At 39.4% G+C, this 19,469-nt stretch overlaps 1 protein-coding gene across 2 annotated transcripts in view; it reads right to left on the reverse strand.

Moving 5' to 3' along the window:
• KCNMB2 (potassium calcium-activated channel subfamily M regulatory beta subunit 2) overlaps window positions 1-19,469 on the reverse strand; it is a 277,502-nt gene that overhangs the window by 214,212 nt on the left and 43,821 nt on the right. The window lies entirely within an intron of this gene.

Consider the following 19,469-nt stretch of genomic DNA (forward strand, 5'->3'; position numbering starts at 1 on the left):
AATTAAAAGACGCTTATTCCTTGAAAGCAAAGTTATGACCAACTTAGATAGCATATTAAAAAGCTGAGACATTACTTTGCCAACAAAGGTCCATATAGTAAAGCTCTGGTTTTTCCAGTAGTCATATATGGATGTGAGAGTTCGACTATAAAAAAGTGAGTGCCGAAGAATTGATGCTTTTGAATTATGGTGCTGGAGAATACTCTTGAGAGTTCCTTGGACTGCAAGGAGATCCAACCAGTCCATCCTGAAGGAAATCAATCCTGAATATTCATTGGAAGGACTGATGCTGTAGCCGAAACTCCAATAGTTTGGCCACCAGATATGAGGAACTGACTCATTTGAAAAGACCCTGATGCTGGGAAAGATTGAAGGCGGGAGGAGAAGGGGACGACAGAGGATGAGATGGTTGGATGGCATCACTGACTCAATGGACGTGAGTTTGAGTAAACTCTGGGAGCTGGTGATGGACAGGGAGGCCTAGTGTGCTGCAGTTCATAGGGTCGCAAAGAGTCGGACTCTACTGATCGACTGAATTGAACTGAAAGCACATAAAAACACTATTGTTTTTACTTTCTACTGAACTGAAAAATTAAATTTTCTTTTACTAAACCCTATTAAACTGGTTTGAACCGAGTACATCTGGTGGGCGAGAGCAACCACTGGGATTCCGTATTTAACTACTTCTCTGGAAATAGGTGGAGAAGGCAATGGCACCCCACTCCAGTACTCTTGCCTGGAAAATCACGTGGATGGAGGAGCCTGGTGGGCTGCAGTCCATGGGGTCGCTAACAGTCGGACACGACTGAACGACTTCAGTTTCACTTTTCACTTTCATGTATTGGAGAAGGAAATGGCAACCTACTCCAGTGTTCTTGCTTGGAGAATCCCAGGGACCGGGCAGCCTGGTTGGCTGCCCTCTATGGGGTCACACAGAGTCGGACACGACTGAAGCAACTTAGCAGCTGGAAATAGGGGATAATATTAATACTTACTTTTAGATAAATACTTATTTCCTTTACAAGATAATACTTGTAAAGGACTTAACACAGTAACTGACATCATAAACCTACAATAAACATTCATTTAAGCTATTGATTATAATAAAAGCAATGGCAAAAAAGTGCAGGTTCCTACCAGGAAGTAAAACAGGAAGACCTAGTCTAGATTGGGTGAAAGGAGCAAGATAATAGTCCTGGAAGAAATATTTAAGCTGAGACCCAAAGGATGAAATAAGAACAAAGGTGTAAGAAGGAGAAAGGCCAAGGAGCTGGGTGTGAGAGTACACTGGACAAGAAAGCCTTTAGCACCTTCTAGGAACAAAGAGGAAGCCAGAGTGGCTGAAATGGATGGAGGAAGGAAGGAAGAAATGGGGAGTTAGGCTGGAGAGGTGAAGAGGGGAACTTCTCCTCCATTAGTTCTTCCCTTGTCATTTCCACTGCCATCATGTGAACTCAAGCCCTATTATCTCAGGTCTAAATTAGTTCTGTTACTTTGCAAGTATTCTTCCTGTCTGTACTCTCTTATATCTTCCACTCATTGTGCATGTACCTGGCAGATGAAGGGTCTAGAGCATTACTTTGATCATGGCACTGCCCTACCAAAGACCTTCAAAAATTTGTTATCGTCTATCAAACTCCAAACTCATTAACCAAACATGCAATGGCATTTTCAAACTGGCTTTTACCTGTTTTGGGTCTTTTCCCCCAACAAGTTGTGCAAAACTTTTATCAATTTTGCTCCACAGATCTCTGCCTGGAATATACCCTTCTTCCCTTTGTTTGGAGTATGGACTCATGTAAGTCCTATTTACCTTTCAATGTCTATCAAATATCATCTCTTCCATGAAAACAACTGAGGTTATGCCAGCCAGAAGTTATATTCTTGTATTTATAATGTTAAATCTTTTTTGTTCTATTTCCTAGGTATAACTTTTTCCTCTAAAAAAATAAAAATTTTTATCTTTCTCTTTCTGACTCACTTCACTCTGTATAATAGGTTCTAGGTTCATTCACCTCATCAGAACTGACTCATTCCTTTTTATGGCTGAGTAATATTCCATTGTGTATATGTATCACAACTTCTTCATCCATTAATCTGTTGATGGACATCTAGGTTGCTTCCATGTTCTAGCTATTGTAAATAGTGCTGCAATGAACAATAGGTTATATCATATTCTAACGCATATATACAGAATCTAGAAAAATGGTACTGAAGAATTTATATACAGGATAGCAATGGAGAAACAGACATAGAGAATAGACTTATGGACATGAGGAGAGGGGAGAAGAGAGTGAGATGTATGGAAAGAGTAACATGGAAAATTCCATTACCATATGTAAAATAGATAGCTAACAGGAATTTGCTGTATGGCTCAGGAAACTCAAACAGGGGCTCTGTATCAATCCAGAGGGGTGGGATGGGGTGGGAGATGGGAAGGAGATTCAAAAGGGAGGGGATATATGTATACCTATGGCTAATTCATGTTGAGGTTTGACAGGAAACAACAAAATTCTGTAAAGCAATTATCCTTCAATAAAAAATAAATTAAAAAAATTTTTTTACTTTTAAAAAACTACATATAGAAAAGTGTGAAAAATCATCCAAAATTTTCTTACCCAATCTAGGTCTAAATTGCTAAACAATAGTTAGCATTTTTAGATTTTTTTTTCTAGTGGCACATTGGAGAGTATGAACTTAATTCTTAAAAAACTTTCATTATAATCTCATGTCCAGTGGGGTGGTCCCAAGATGGTGGAGGAATAGGATGGGGAGACCACTTTCTCCCCCACAAATTCATCAAAAGTTTATTTGAATGCTGAGCAACTTCCACAAAACAACTTCTGAAGGCTGGTGGAGGACACCAGGCACCCAGAAAGGCAACCCATTCTCTTTGAAAGGAGGTAGGACAAAATATAAAAGACAAAAAGAGAGACAAAAGAGTTAGGGACAGAGATCCGTCCTGGGGAGGGAATCATGAAGAGGGAGAAGTTTCCAAACAGTAGGGAACCCTCTCACAGGTGGGTCTGTGGGGAGTTTTGGAATTTCAGAGGGCAACATAACTGGGAGGAAAAAAAACACACACACACAGAATACGCACCTAACCGCAACTGCCAGTGGAGAGGTAGCCCAGAGGTTCACTTCTGCCACCAGTGAGCAGGGGATGGGCAGGGAGGTGCAAGCTGCATAATCGGTGCTTAGGATATGGACCAGGCCTGAATGCCCTGAGGACAATCTGAGGGAGCTAACCTGAGATAGCAGCCCAAACTGTGCGATCGCCAGAGAGAGAGAAAAAACGAGAACTTCTCCGCAAAAGGTTCTAACGCGCAGCCTGGCCTGCTCACAGAATAAAGGATTGAGCGAGTACCAAAAGAGAGCTAGGCGGCTGTGTACAGCCCTGCCTCACCCTTCCCCCACCAGGAAGCAGAGAGGCAGGCATGTGACAACCAGAGCCAGAAGGCAAGGGGCTGCTGCAATCTCGGCCTTAGAGACTGGCATCCTCCACCAAACTGTGAGCAGGGTCCCAGTTGCTAACCACATCTTCCTGGGATCCTGGACAGTTGACATCCGCTAGGAGGGTCACAGCCTGAGTCGGCTCCCCAGAAGAGAAACATGGCACACCCGAGACAGTACTCTCGCAGCGCACCTGGGAAACAGCAGCTGCAGCCAGGGAGGTGATTAAGATGCACGGCTCACCTGGGACAGTGCGCTCCCCAGTCACGTGGTCACCCAAGCTGCTTGGACCTGGGAAGGGCACAAAACACATGCCCAACCGAGTCTGTGCCCTTGCAGAGTTCCTGAGAACCTGAGTGGCTTAGACCTGGGAAGTGCAGGAAATGCAGGGCCTGCTTTGGACAGTGACCCTGCAGGGCACCTTGGAGCCTGAGCAGTGTAGACCTGGGAAGTACACACCGCCTTCAGTTGGGGCAAATCAAGTGTGGTCCATACACTGTGAGCACTCCCCACACATGCCAGTGATATATGTTTGCAGTGTCCCTCCCTCCCCAGAACACAAGTGAATAAGTGAGCCTAAATAAGTGACCACCTTTGCCCTCTTCTGTCAGGGCAGAAATTAGATAATGAAGAGACTTGCAAACAGAGGAAGCCAAAATAAATGAGGGAACCACTCTGGAAGTGACAGGTGCAACAGATTAAAACCCTGTAGTTAACATTGACTAAGCATTGGAGGGGGCCTATAGACCTCAGAGAAGGCAATGGCACCCCACTCCAGTACTCTTGCCTTGAAAATCCCATGGACAGAGGAGCCTGGTAGGCTGCAGTCCATGGGATCGCTAAGAGTCGGACATGACTGAGTGGCTTCACTTTCACTTTTCACTTTCATGCTTTGGAGAAGGAAATGGCAACCCACTCCAGTGTCCTTGCCTGGAGAATCCCAGGGACGGGGCAGCCTGGTGGGCTGACGTCTATGGGGTCGCACAGAGTCAGACACGACTGAAGCAACTTAGCAGCAGCAGCATAGACCTTGAGAAAAAGTACAAGCTGGAACAAGGAACTCTGCGAAATGGAACTGACCCCACACTGCCCACAACAGCTCCAGAGAAATTCCTAGATATATGTTTACTATTATCACTTTTTATTTATTTTTTTAGTTTAAGTCCTTTATTACTCCTTTAATTTGCATTTTTATAAACTACTATTACCTTGCAAAAAAAGACCCTATTTTAAAAGCAAATTTCATATATATATATATTTTATAATTGTTGTGATTGATTTTGTTTTTATTTTTAATATTGTCTTTCTGAGAGTCTAACCTCTACTCTAGATTTTTAACTTTGCTTTTTGGTATTTGTTATCAATTTTGTACCTTTAAGAATCTAATCTTCTGTATCCATTTTCACTTAGAGGTGTGATTACTGGCTTGATTACTCTCTCCCCTTTTGACTCTCCCTTTTCTTCACCAGGTCACCTCTATCTCCTCCCTCCTGCTTCTCTTCTCTGCTTAACTCTGTGAATCTCTCTGGGTGTTCCAGACTGTGGAGAGCACTTAGGGAATTGATTACTGGCTAGATTGCTCTCTCCTCTTTTGACTCCCCCTCTTCTTTTCCTGGTCACCTCTATATCCCTCCTCTCTCTTCTCTTCTCCATTTAATTCTGTGAACCTCTCTGGGTGTCCCTCGCTGTGGAGAATTGTTTCACCATTAACCTAGATGTTTTACCATCTGTATTGTATGGCTGGAGAAGTCTTGAGACTACTGTAAGAATAAGACTGAAAGCAAGAGGCAGGAAGCTTAACTCCAAAACTTGAGAACATCAGAGAACTCCTGATTCCAGGGAACATTACTAGACAAGAGCTCACTCAAAAGCCTTCATATCTACACTGAAACCAAGCTTCACCCAAGAGCCAACAAGTTCCACAGCAAGACATACCTTGCTAATTCTCCAGAAAAGCAGGAATACAGCTCTGAGCATTAAAAGACAGGCTGCCCAAAGCCATGCCAAACCCATAGATACTAGAAAACTCACTACTGGACACTTGATTGTATTTCACAGAGAAGAGATCCAGCTCCACCCACCAGAACACAGACACAGGCTCCCCTAGCTAGGAAACAGGAAACCTTGACAAGCCACTAGTCCAACTGCACCCACAGTGAGCAGGCTCCACAATAAAGTGGAACCATGAACTTCCAGCCTACAGAAAGGGCACCCCAAACACAGCAATCTAAACAAAATGAAAAGGCAGAGAAATATTCAGCAGGTAAAGGAATATGATAAATGCCCACCAAACCAAACAAAAGAGGAGGGGATAAGGAGTCCACCTGAAAAAGAATTCAGAATAATGATAGTAAAGATGATCCAAAATCTTGAAAACAAAATGGAGCTACAGATAAATAGACTAGAGAGAAGGATTGAGAAGATGCAAGAAATGTTAAACAAGGACCTAGAATAAATACAGAAAAGTCAATCAATAATGAATAATGTAATAACTGAGATCAAAAGCACTCTGGAGGGAACCAACAGTAGAATAAGTGAGGCAGAATATAGGCTAAGTGTGGTGGAAGAAAGAATGGTGGAAATAAATGAAGCAGAGGGGAAAAAAGAAAAAAGAATTAAAAGAAATGAGGACAACCTCAGAGACCTCTGGGACAATGTTAAACACCTCAACATTAGAATCATAGGAGTCCCAGAAGAAGACAAAAAGAAAGGGCATGAAAAAATACTTGAGGAGATAATAGTTGAAAACTTCCCTAAAATGGGGAAAGAAATTGCCACCAAAGTCCAAGAAACCCAGCGAGTCCCAAACAGAATAAACCCAAGGTGAAACACCACAAGACACATATTAATTAGACTAACAAAGATCAAACACAAAGAGCAAATATTAAAAGCAGCAAGGGAAAAGCAACAAATAACACACAAGGGGATCCACATAAGGATAACAGCTGATCTTTTAATAGAAACTCTTCAGGCCAGAAGGGAATGGCAGGACATAAAGTGATGAAAGAGAAAAACCTATGACCCAGATTACTATACCCAGCAAGGGTCTCATTCAAATATGAAGGAGAAATCAAAAGCTTTACAGACAAGCAAAGCTGACAGAATTCAGCACCACCAAACCAGCTCTTCAACAAATGCTAAAGGATCTTCTCTAGACAGGAAACACAGAAAAGCTTTATAAACTTGAACCCAAAACAACAAAGTAAGCAGCGATGGGATCATACTTATCAATAATTACCTTACATGTAAATGGGTTGAATGTCCTAACCAAAAGACAAAGACTGGCTGAATGGATAGAAAAACACAACCCCTATATATGCTGTCTACAAGAGATCCACCTCAAACCAAGGGACACATACAGACTGAAAGTGAGGGCTGGAAAAAGATATTTCATGAAAATGGAGACCAAAAGAAAGTAGGAGTAGCAATACTCATATCAGATAAAATAGACTTTGAAATAAAGGCTGTACATAGAGACAAAGAAGGACACTACATAATAATCAAAGGATCAATCCAAGAAGAAGATATAACAACTATATATATATATATATATATATATATATACACCCAACATAGGAGAACCTCAACATGTAAGGTAAATGCTAACAAGTATGAAAGGGGAAATTAACAGTAACACAATAATAGTGGGAGACTTTAATACCCCACTCACACCTATGGATAGATCAACTAAACAGAAAATTAACAAGGAAACAAAAACTTTAAATGATACAATAGACCAATTAGATCTAATTGATATCTGTAGGACATTTCAAGCATCTTTTCTGATCACAGTGCAGAAAGATTACATGTCAACTACAGGAAAGAAAAACTACTAAAAATACAAACACATGGAGGCTAAAGAACACGCTTCTAAATAACCAACAAATCACAGAAGATATCAAAAAGGAAGTCAAAATATGCATAGAAACAAATGAAAATGAAAACATGACAACCCCAAACCTTATGGGATTCAGTAAAAGCAATGCTAAGGGGAAGGTTCATAGCAATACAAGCTTACCTCAAGAAACAAATCAAATAAATAACCTAACTTTACACTTAAAGCAACTAGAAAAAGAAGAAATGAAGAATGCCAGGGTTAGTAGAAGGAAAGAAATCATACAATTTAGAGCAGAAATAAGTGAAAAAGAAACAAAGGAGACTGTAGCAAAAATCAACAAAACTAAAAGCTGCTTCTTTGAGAAGATAAATGAACTAGACAAACCATTAGCCAGACTCATCAAGAAAAAAAGCCAGACTACTTCTTCATCTTGATAAGAATCAAACCAACAAAATTAGAAATGAAAATGGAGAAATCACAACAGACAACACAGAAACACAAAGGATCATAAGAGACTACTATCAGCAACTATATGCCAATAAAATGAACAACTTGGAAGAAATGGACGAATTCTTAGAAAAGTATAATCTTCCAAAACTGTAACAGGAAGAAATAGAAAATCTTAACAGGCCCATCAGAAGCATGAAATCAAACCTGTAATCAAAAATCTTCCAACAAAGAAAAGCCCAAGACCAGATGGCTTCACAGGTAAATTCTACCAAAAATTTAGAGAAGAGCTAACACTTATCCTACTCAAACTCTTCCAGAAAGTTGAAGAGGAAAGTAAACTCACAAACTCATTCTATGAGGCCACCATCACCCTAATACCAAAACCAGACAAAGATGCCTCAAAAGAAGAAAACTACAGGCCATTATCACTGATGAACATAAATGCAAAATCCTCAATAAAATTCTAGCAAACAGAATCCAACAACTTATTAAAAAGATCATACATCATGACCAAGTGGGCTTTATCCCAGGGATGCAAGGATTCTTCAATATTTGCAAATCAATCAATGTGATACACCACATTAACAAATTGAAAGATAAAAATTATATGATTATCTCAATAGATGCAGAGAAAGCCTTTGACAAAATTCAATATCCATTTATGATAAAAACTCTCCAGAAAGCAGGCATAGAAGGAACATACATCAACATAATGAAAGCCATATATGATAAACCCACAAAAAACATTATCCTCAATGGTGAAAAACTGAAAGTATTTCTCCTAAAATAGGAACAAGACAAGGGTGCCCACTCTTACCATTACTATTCAACATAGCTTTGGAAGTTTTAGCCACAGTAATCAGAGAAGAAAAAGAAATAAAAGGAATCCAGATTGAAAAAGAAGATGTAAAACTCTCACTGTTTGCAGATGACATGATCCTCTACATAGGAAACCCTAGAGACACCACCAAAAAATTACTAGAGGTAATCAATGAATATAGTAAAGTTGCAAGATATAAAATTAATACACAGAAATCCCTTGCATTTCTATACATTAACAATGAGAAAACAGAAAGAGAAATTAAGGAAACAATCCCATTCACCATTGAGACAAAAAGAATAAGTACTTAGGAATAAATCTATGTAAAGAAACAAAAGACCTATAAATAGAAAACTATAAAACACTGATGAGAGAAATCAAAGATGACACAAATAGATGGAGAAATATACCATGTTCATGGATTGGAAGAATAAATATAGTGAAAATGAGAATACTACCCAAATCTATCTATAGATTCAGTGCAATCCTTGTCAAGCTACAAACAGTATTTTTTACAGAACTAGAGCAAATAATTTCACAAGTTGTATGGAAATACAAAAAACCTTGAGTAACCCAAGCAATCTTGAGAAGAAGAATGGAACTGGAGGAATCAGCCATCCTGAGTTCAGACTATACTACAAAGCTACAGTCATCAAGACAGTATGGTACTGGCACAAAGACAGAAATACAGATCAACGGAACAACATAGAAAGCCCAGAGATAAATCCACCCACCTATAGACTCCTTATCTTTGACAAAGGAGGCAAAAACATATAATGGAGAAAAGACAATCTCTTTAACAAGTGGTGCTAGGAAAACTGATCAACCACCTGTAAAAGAAGGAAACTAGAACATTTTCTTACACCATACACAAAAATAAACTCAAAATGGATTAAAGATCTACATGTAAGCTCAGAAACTATAAAACTGCTAGAGGAAAACATAGGCAAAACACTCTGACATAAATCACAGCAAGATCCTCTATGACCCACCTCCTAGAGTAATGGAAATAAAAGCAAAAATGAACAAATGGGACCTAATTAAACTTAAAAGCTTTTGCACAATGAAGGAAACTATAAGCAAGGTGAAAAGACAGCCTTAAGAATGGGAGAAAATAATAGCAAATGAAGCAACTGACAAAGAATTAATCTCAAAAATATACAAGTAACTCCTGCAGCTCAATTCCAGAAAAATAAATGACCCAATCAAAAAATGGGCCAAATAACTTAACAGACATTTCTCCTGAGAAGACATATAGATGGCTAACAAACACCTGGAAGGATGCTCAACATCACTCATTACCAGAGAAATGCAAATCAAAACCACAATGAGGTACCATCTAACACTGGTCAGAATGGCTGCTATCAAAAAGTCTACAAACAATAATGCTGGAGAGGGTGTGGAAAAAAGGGCATCCTCTTACACTGTTGGTGGGGATGCAAACTAGTACAGCCACTATGGAGAACAGTGTGGAAATTCCTTAGAAAACTGGAAATAGAACTGTCATACCACCCACCAATCCCACTGCTGGGCATATACACCGAGGAAAGCAGAATTGAAAGAGACATGTGTACTCCAATGTTTATTGACGCACTGTTTACAATAGCTAGGACATGGAAGCAACCTAGATGTCCATCGGCAGATGAATGGATAAGAAAGCTGTGGTACATATACACGATGGAATATTGCTTAGCTATTAAAAAGAATGCCTTTGAATTAGATCTAATGAGGTGGATGAAACTGGAGCCTATTATACAGAGTGAAGTAAGCCAGAAAGAAAAACACCAATACAGTATTTTAATGCATATATATGGAATTTAGAAAGATGGTAATGACAACCTTATATGTGAGACAGCAAAAGAGACATAGATGTAAAGAACAGATTTTTGGACTCTATGGGAGAAGGCGAGGGTGGGATGATTTGAAAGAATAGCATTGAAACATGTATATTACCAAATGTGAAATAGATGACCAGTCCAAGTTTGATGCATGAAACAGGACACTCAAAGCTGGTGCACTGGGACAACCCAGAGGGATGGGATGGGGAGGGAGGTGGGAGGCGGGTTCAGGATGGGGGACACATGTACACTGTGGCTTCATTCATTCATGTATGGCAAATGCATGGCAAAAACCACCGCAATATTGCAAAGTAATTAGCCTCCAATTAAAATAAATAAATAATTTTTTAAAGGGAAAAACTTTAAGAAAAATGGGTAGAAAACCTGTGTGCAACAATGAAGACCCAGTGCAGCCATAAGTAAATAAATAAAAATTATATTAAAAAAATCTCATGTCCATAAAATTTTTTAAAATCTCATTTTAAGGGCTGCATAATATTCAAATGTAGGACTATACCATAGCCTATGTAACTATTCCCCTATGAGAGGTTCAGAGTCTTTGTCTACAAAAAGAGTCAATGAGAATACCTTTATCCTAGGGTTACTGTGAAGACTGAATGATACATATATTACAGCCCTTACCATAGTACCTAGAATGTGCTCATACTCAGTGAATGATGACCATAGTTCCTTTTATTTTGTCAGAAAATTTCCCCAGGGTTCATCTGCTCTCAGCTGAGAGACAGAACATGCAGGGGGAGAAAGAGGACTCTCTTATATAAAGGGCTTCCATGTGCCCCTCAAAGAAAAATGGTTCTGCCTATGAAAAACAGAAGCCATCCACTTCTCCCACAAGAAAATGACTCTTGGACTCAGTGAAATTATCCAAGAAATGCAAATTTGTATTCTTAGCAGTTTGTTGGGTCAAGGAAAGAGGTTGGAAGCTCTAGTAAACATGTGGTTTGGACAGAACTGAGAGAGACATGTGTACCCCAATGTTCATCGCAGCATTGTTTACAATAGCCAGGACATGGAAGTAACCTAGATGTCCATCAGCAGACAAATGGATAAGAAAGCTGTGGTAAATATACACAATGGAGTATTACTCAGCCATTAAAAAGAATGCATTTGAATCAGTTCTAATGAGGTGGATGAAACTGCAGCCTATTATACAGAGTGAAGTAAGTCAGAAAGAAAAATACCAATACAGTATACGAATGCATATATGTGGAGTTTAGAAAGATGGTAACAATGACCCTATATGTGAGACATCAAAAGAGACACAGATGTAAAGAACAGTCTTTTGGACTCTGTGGGAGAAGGTGAGGGTGGGATGATTTGAGAGAATAGCACTGAAACATGTATATTATCATATGTGAAATAGATCACCAGCCCAGGTTCAATGCATGAGACAGGGTGCTCAGGGCTGGTGCACTGGGATGACTGAGGGATGGGATGGGAAGAAAGGTGGAAGGGGGGTTCAGAATAGGGAACACATGTACACCCATGGCTCATTCATGTGAATGTGTGGCAAAAACCACCACAATATTATAAAGTAATCAGCCTCCAATTAAAATAAATTAATTAATTAAAAAATAATAAAATGACTCTTGGAACACACACACACACACACACACAAAGATGTGGTTTGGAGATGACAGTGATTAAATTAACTTATTTCCATATACAGTTGTTAATTGACTTTAGACTCTTCTTGCTTGATTTTTGCAAGTGGAGTTACCTTTGGGCCTATTTTTTTCATACGCTAATAAATCTTCATAATGAAATGTCTTAGAGGTGGTCTTATTTATTGCATTACTCCCAACTTGATTGCAAGTTCAAGTGCTTTTGCATCCCTCTTGGTATTCAGAGCCTATAAATCTTTGATAATTCCACCTGGCAGAGATCTTTAGCCAAGATGACACGTTTAGTCCTTTGGGTGTTTCTTCAGGCTTCTGTCCTCTTGGCCACAATTGAGGAGGATACTTATGCTCTCTGCATTTTGATATCCATGTGACTTCTGCCTTTATTTCTAAAAGATATGAACGGTTCCATATTTTAAATATATCTGTAATACCTGCAATGGATGGAGGGTAGTATATGAAGCCGTCTAACCTTGGTTCCTTCCTTCACAAGACTTCAAACTCTTTGAAGCTAGAGGCCATGTAATGCTTTACTCTGTATCCTCACACCTAACCTGAGTCTGATACATGGTAACTTTGCAGAAGTATTAGATGACAGAATTAAAGTATTAGATGACAGAATTAAGTAACAATGACTATTGCATTCCACCCTATTAGTTATAGAATCTTTTTAGGACATAGGCTTTAGAATCAAACAGAGTTAGGTTTTAATCCCAGTTCAGCTCATCGTTGGCTGTGTATTCCTAGACAAATCATTTATCCTTCCTAGCCCCAATTTCTTACCCAAACTCTGGGGAAAATAACTCTTACCTCACCAAAAATCTAAAGGAAATAGTATGTTTGCCACATAGCACACATACAATAAAAAGAGACATCTTTTTTTTTCTTTCTTTTGGAGACTTCTCAATTCAAATTACACTTTTTATTCTCTTTGCCTTTTCTCTGTCTGAAACTAAAAATTCATAAGAGAACAAAAATATGTAAAGGGAAGGCTATAAAACATTAGAAAGACCATTAAGTGTCAGGGGCATCCAAACCTCTTTTTTATTTTCTTTCAGTAACTTTAATTTTACAAAAAGAGGTTTCTGTTTGTCAGTCAGACAGATTACCTTCTCTTAACTTTCCTATTTCTCAGTTGGGAGTTTCAAGTGAGAAAGAGGCATGAAGAGAATGAGGGAAAATGTCAGAACTCTCCATGCTTGTTTTCTGGATGCAAGAATGAGGCTTGCATTGCAAGACGAGTCTTGTTAGCTGTGTTTTTGGTCAGTCTGTCTCTAGAAATAGGGTGAGGTTAGAATAGCACTGGGGCTTCCCAGATGGCACTAGTGGTAAAGAGCCAATTTTCCAGGGCTTCCCTAATAGCTCAGTTGGTAAAGAATCCACCTGCAATGCAGGATATCCAGGTTAGATTCCTGGGTAGGGAAGATCTCCTGGGGAAGGAAATGGCAACCCACTCCAGTTTTCTTGCCTGGAGAATCCTATGGATGGAAGAACCTGGCCGGCTACAGTCCATGGGGTTCCAAGAGTTGGACATGACTTAGGAACTAAACCACCACCCATTTGCCAATGCAGGAGATGTGAGACATGAGTTCGATCCCTGGTTCAGGAAGATCCCCTGGAGGAGGGCATGGCAACTCACTCCAGTATTATTGCCTAGAGAATCACATGGATGGAGGGGCCTGGGAGGTTAGAGTCCATGGGGTCATAGAGTTGGACACGACTGAAGCGAGTTAGCACACATGCACGAAGAATAGCATTAGGGAATATGGTTCAGCATACATATGTGGTCAGATGGGTTCTGAGGATAGAATTAAATAATGCATATAAAGAAAATCTTAGTGTAGGATCTGAAACACAGTGGGCCCCACATAATAGCAACAGTTATGATAATGACTGGTGATGATGATGATGGTGTGGTGGAGGTGGTTAGATGCAAAAGCCCGCCAAAACAAGTAAAAAAATTGTATTACTTGTGTTGATTTTTTGAAACCATTTTATTGAGATGTGATTGACATACAAAGAGCTATATATATTTATGTATATAACTCAAGTTTAAGGTGACTTTTTAATGTGGAAAAGAATTTAAACTTATAGAAACATAATTTGATATTGATTAAAAATTTTTCCTATGTTTCCTTACTTATTACCTATAGGAAATAAAATGAAATTTATTATTTTTACTTACAAATACTATCTATAAAATGATGGTAATTTTATTAAAATATCTATCTGAATTTTCTACAGGTATATATGCATTTGAAATGTATCATGAATGATGTTTTCTTAAGGTCAAGGATACTTTCTTCTTGACAATGGATTTCCTTTCAAGTTACTTTAAAACTTTCACTCTTGAATTTTTTAAAACATATAGTTAAAAACTGGTAACAACATTTTTTAAGAATAACATGGTGATTTTTAAAAACAAGCACTATTAGAAACATCATAAGAATTTGGATAATTCTTATTTGTTTTTATATTCCTTTTAGGATATAATATCACACTAAGAGTCAAATTAAAGAGTGCTGATATCTAAGCAAACAAACAAAAAAATAAAACATGACCATCAGCCCTGCCCCATTCCACATTTCCCTAGTGGGAGAGATAGATGGCTGTCTAGTTCTAAAATCCCTCTAGGAAAGAAAACAGAATTATTCCTCTGGTTATTCATTCCAGCCTGGTCTAGTGAGAAAGGAATGGATTGAAGGAATGATTATATCAAATTGTTTTCACAGATGATTTGATATAAATCTATAGGCATATCATGAGAGCTTACTCTCTTCCACTTTTCCATCTCTGAAATGGGGATTATGAAACCAACCCTGAATAAAGTTTAGGGTTGTTTTAAAAAGGGAATAAGAAAAATTCGGGCATTTCAATTTTAACACTATGTCTTGAAAGATCAAATGATTTTTTTACCAGCCTGTGGGTGAAACTGTAAAATCTTTCTTGGGTTAAAAATCTCTTGGAAGTCCTATTTGTCCCAGAGCATTTATGCTGTTTGTTGTTTTCCTTTAGAAGTTTGAATTTAACTTTCTTATCTTGTCTCTTTCACTCTGACTTCTCTTTGAGCCTTCATATCCTGTGACTATCTATAATTTTATTTCTCCTCAAAATATATTTTCAACACATTTGTTTAGAATTTTTTATAACATGAACCCATATTTTTAAGTTCTCCTACTCCCTTTGTGTTCTCTGAGTCTCCTACCACCTCCACATTTGAATTTCATTTAAAGGCAAACCCGGGAACCGCCACGGAAATGGCATTCCTGCAAGCTGAGTAGCAACAGGAATCCCATGACTGCTGACCCACTCTTTTTATTAAAACTTTAAAAGGAAGTATGGTTTTAAAGGATTGTATTTACAAGATACCAGAGCACAGAAGGAAATCATTCATGTTAGATTTTCCCTGGTTTAACCTCAGCAATTATGAATAGTTTCTTTGTTTTCAGTACTTGTTGATAAGTCAACTTGCAAAGCTGACACATATGAAGATGCACACACATTTTCTGCACAAACTTTGAAGGACTAATGCTAACTGAAGTGACAATGGCGTTTACTTTCATCTCCACCTTGGTGATCCTATATACAAATTCTCAACTAAAATAATATGTTTGCATTGCTGAAAGTGAGAAACAAACAGCACTAATTATAGCCCTGAAACATGAACCCTTTAAAAACAAGTGAGCAAACTGTTGTAACTAGAGGTTTAAAGGAGTTTGAAGGTATTTGAAACACACAAACATTAGTTTTAAGCACGCAGTAATGTATCCCACCCACAATTCTCCTTGTCTTTTGGTTTTCTTGTTGGTGATGGACAGGGAGGCCTGGCCTGCTGTGGTTCATGGGGTCGCAAAGAGTAGGACACGACTGAGCGACTGAACTGAACTGAACTGAACTGAATTTATTGTCTATTTCCCCTCAGCTATTCCATACATTTCAAATTATTTAGAATTTAGTCAAAAGGTCTTTCTTCAGGAAAATCCATCCCATTTGTCACCAAATACTGCCTTTTCTTACACCTGACTCACCACTGAGTTTTCATGTTAAATCCTTGGTGTCATCTTCACCTCCCTGTAAGAACCATATGCTGTAGCGGAATTAGTACTGGTCCTAAATCTGGTTCTGGATCTTGTCTTAGAAAGCTTCTTGACAGTAGTCAAGGTATTAAATCTTTTAGGCCCACTTTTATTGTTGATCAGTAAAAACAGTGGGTTGAGTCTGATAATGTCTGAGTGTTCGTCAACCTTATAATTCTGCTGGTCATCTATTGTATGAGAGTTATCAGTAATGTGCCATAACTGAGTTCTTAGACTAGCCAGGACCTTAGAGATCATCTAACCAAACTGAGTAATTTTACTAACTAGGAGACTGATGGATTAATTGCTTAATTGGCATCACATAAGTCATCCAACAACAGGACCGGATTCTGGACTTTCTAATAAGGCAAATAACTTCAAAATGAATATCATCATCAGATGAACGATTTAGTAAGGAGAATGCTGGCAGGTATTAGTTAAAATGAGATTTTCCGGAAAATCAAATATTGTCAGCCCAAACTTGTGAATTTCATTTATACTTTTTAGTTCATTTTAAAATATCCATAAAACTTTTAAACTTATACTTGAATTTCTGAACTAAGACCATAGGGTAAACTTAGGTTATGAGGCAAGAGTAATGTAGATTTCAGACATTTCAAAGTGCTGTTGGATATATGCTACAAAATATTCATGGTTCTGTGTTATATATTGTGTTTTTCCCCAGGTTTAATCTCTTCTTTCAGCATGCTTCTGTATTGAATGAGAATTCAGCTAAACTTTGTTTGTGGCATTGTCTTTTGTGTTTTGTAATTAATTTTGTAATTTCTCTGGGTCACGACTGACATAGTCTTATCTCTTTTCCACACTACTGGCACACTCTGCTCCAGCTTCATGACTCGCCAATGGTCTAGTTCTCTCGCCCCTAGATAGTTATTACACTTAGTAGGGAACAGCACTCCTGTTTACTTTGCCCCAGAAGGGTGAGACTATTAGGGAGGGGTTGTCAGAGATAAGGGTGTGTTGAAGACGAGAAGGTGAGAGAAAAAGAGCAGAAACAAGATGCTCCTCAGGGAGGAAGGTCATAGCCATCAAGCCAGCCAGCTGAGCTTCTCTAGAAAAAGGCTACTACAGCCGCCTTGAAATGACTCTGGGTCTCCTCCATGCAAGGACTCTTGTTCTGGGGCTCTGAACTATGTAACAGGGACTCGCTTCTTTTCAGACCAATATATGTGCCACATCAGTTTCGCTTATCAGCACTTGAATTTACTTTCCCATAGACATGACATTTTCAAATGTCCCTGAACCTAGAACTAAGGTGTTTAAACTAGATAATCAGCAGTAGAATTTCCAATTCACAACAGAATTTTTACTGCATAGAATATGGTCTCATCAGCCTGGTACTACATCCAGTTACCCCTCTTGTCATGCAACTAAAGCAGAAACTCACATTACTCCCCCATTAAACTCACAGCACTTCTTGTTTCTAAGGCTGGTGACTGCTATGCCCCTCTCTTCTCTGTCCTATTTACAGAGGCACTTTCTCCTTCTTTGGGCTTCCCTTGTGGCTCAGCTGGTAAAGAATCCATCTGCAATGCAGGAGACCTGGGTTTGATCCCTGGGTTGGGAAGATCCCCTGGAGAATGGAAGGGCTACCACTCCAGTATTCTGGCCTGGAGAAATTCATGGACTGTATAGCCCATGGAGTTGTAAAGAGTTGGACATGACTGAATGACTTTCACTTTACTTCCTCCTTCTCTAAACTCTCTCTTCTATTCTGTGCATTTCTTGGGTACTACTTCTCTGACCGTTTTGATCTCCCTTTTTTGCTTTTCTCTTTGCCCGTTCCTCAATTATCATTTGATTGTTTATTTTTTATTTGCTTTGTTTTATTTTGTTTTCCTTTTAGGATTTTGTTCTCAGCTTATTCTTATCTACATGTTCTCTCTGAGCCATTTCTACAGCTTCAATCTCTGTCTCTGATCCTTAGGTTATACCTTCCTGGGACCTTAGCCGGCATTTCCAATCTATTGAAAAATTTCCTTTAGCTCCTAAATACAACATACATTTGATATAGATATGTATTTGAAGTAACATCCATTTAATTATTACTTCCTACTTCTGTGACCCATTAGCACTATCTGCAAGACACAATGTCATTTTCTGCACCAGTCATTTCCTCTTTTTCCCATCTCAGGGACTAGCACACTTTTCTGACTCCACACTCAGAACACATCATTGCCTTCCATCGCACTGGGTCGTTGATAGTTGTCAGTTCTGCAGTCTCCACACCACTCCTTCACCACTCATACCCCTCTAGTTCAGGCTGCTGACATCTCTTACTATAATGGCCACTTTGGGGGTGTGCTCCAGTCCCCAACTTCACCGTGTTACTGGTTGTCAGTAAGTTCCCAGGCCAGCTTCATCAGCATCACGTGGGAGCTTGTTTGAAACGCAAATCCTCTAGAGCTTAAACATCATAAACTCTGGGGATGGGCGGAGCTCTCCAAGATTTAATAAGCCCTCCAGGTGGCTTTGGCGCTCACTGGTGTGAGAGCCTCCCCAGCTTCATTATCCACGTCACTTCACGTTCATCCTACTGAACTACTGTCATTTCTCTACAGCCACAGGGCCTTTGTACATGCTACTTCCTCCTCCTCTTCCCCTGGCTGACTCCTCATCCCCCAGGCTCTAGTGAGGTGCTGTGTCCCCTGGAGGGTCTCCCCCAGTACCCACAGCTCAAGCAGGGGCTTGTCCTCAGTGTCCCACAGGGTTCCAACATAGACTTTTTGTTGACCCTGCATTGTCATAATTGCTGGTTACTTTCCTGTCACATCCTCTAGTAACTCCCTAAGGATTTGGATCATGTTTGTTCTATTCACTAAAGCTTTCTCATCAACTAGACCTATTTCAGGCACATAGCAGGTGATCCACACAAAACAAGGTTTGGACAAATGATTCTAGCTTGAAGCATGTTTCATTCCGGCTTCATGTTGCCCTGTGGCTACACACTGAATGTACGCCAGGCCTCTGCTGGGCTTCCATGGTGGTTCAGACAGTAACTAATCTGCCTTCAATGCAGGAGAACTGGATTTGATCCCTGGGTCAGGAAGATCCCCAGGAGAAGGAAATGGTTACTCACTCCAGTATTCTTGCCTGGAGAATCCCATGGACAGAGGAGCCTGGCAGGCTATAGTCCATTGGGGTCACAAAGAATCAGACACAACGGAATGGCTAACACTTCCACTCCCAGGCCTCTGCCATATCAGCTAATGCATCTAAGCTGGTGACTAGGATATTATCCTTGATCCTTCCTTTTCACACCCTCCTTCTCCAACCAGATCAAGACGCACAATAGGCCTGGTGAGGGAAAGTTATGCAGAAGTCTGTTGT

This window comes from Bos mutus, chromosome 1 (genome assembly GCF_027580195.1).
Source record: "Bos mutus isolate GX-2022 chromosome 1, NWIPB_WYAK_1.1, whole genome shotgun sequence".
In the NCBI taxonomy this organism is placed as follows: domain Eukaryota; kingdom Metazoa; phylum Chordata; class Mammalia; order Artiodactyla; family Bovidae; genus Bos; species Bos mutus.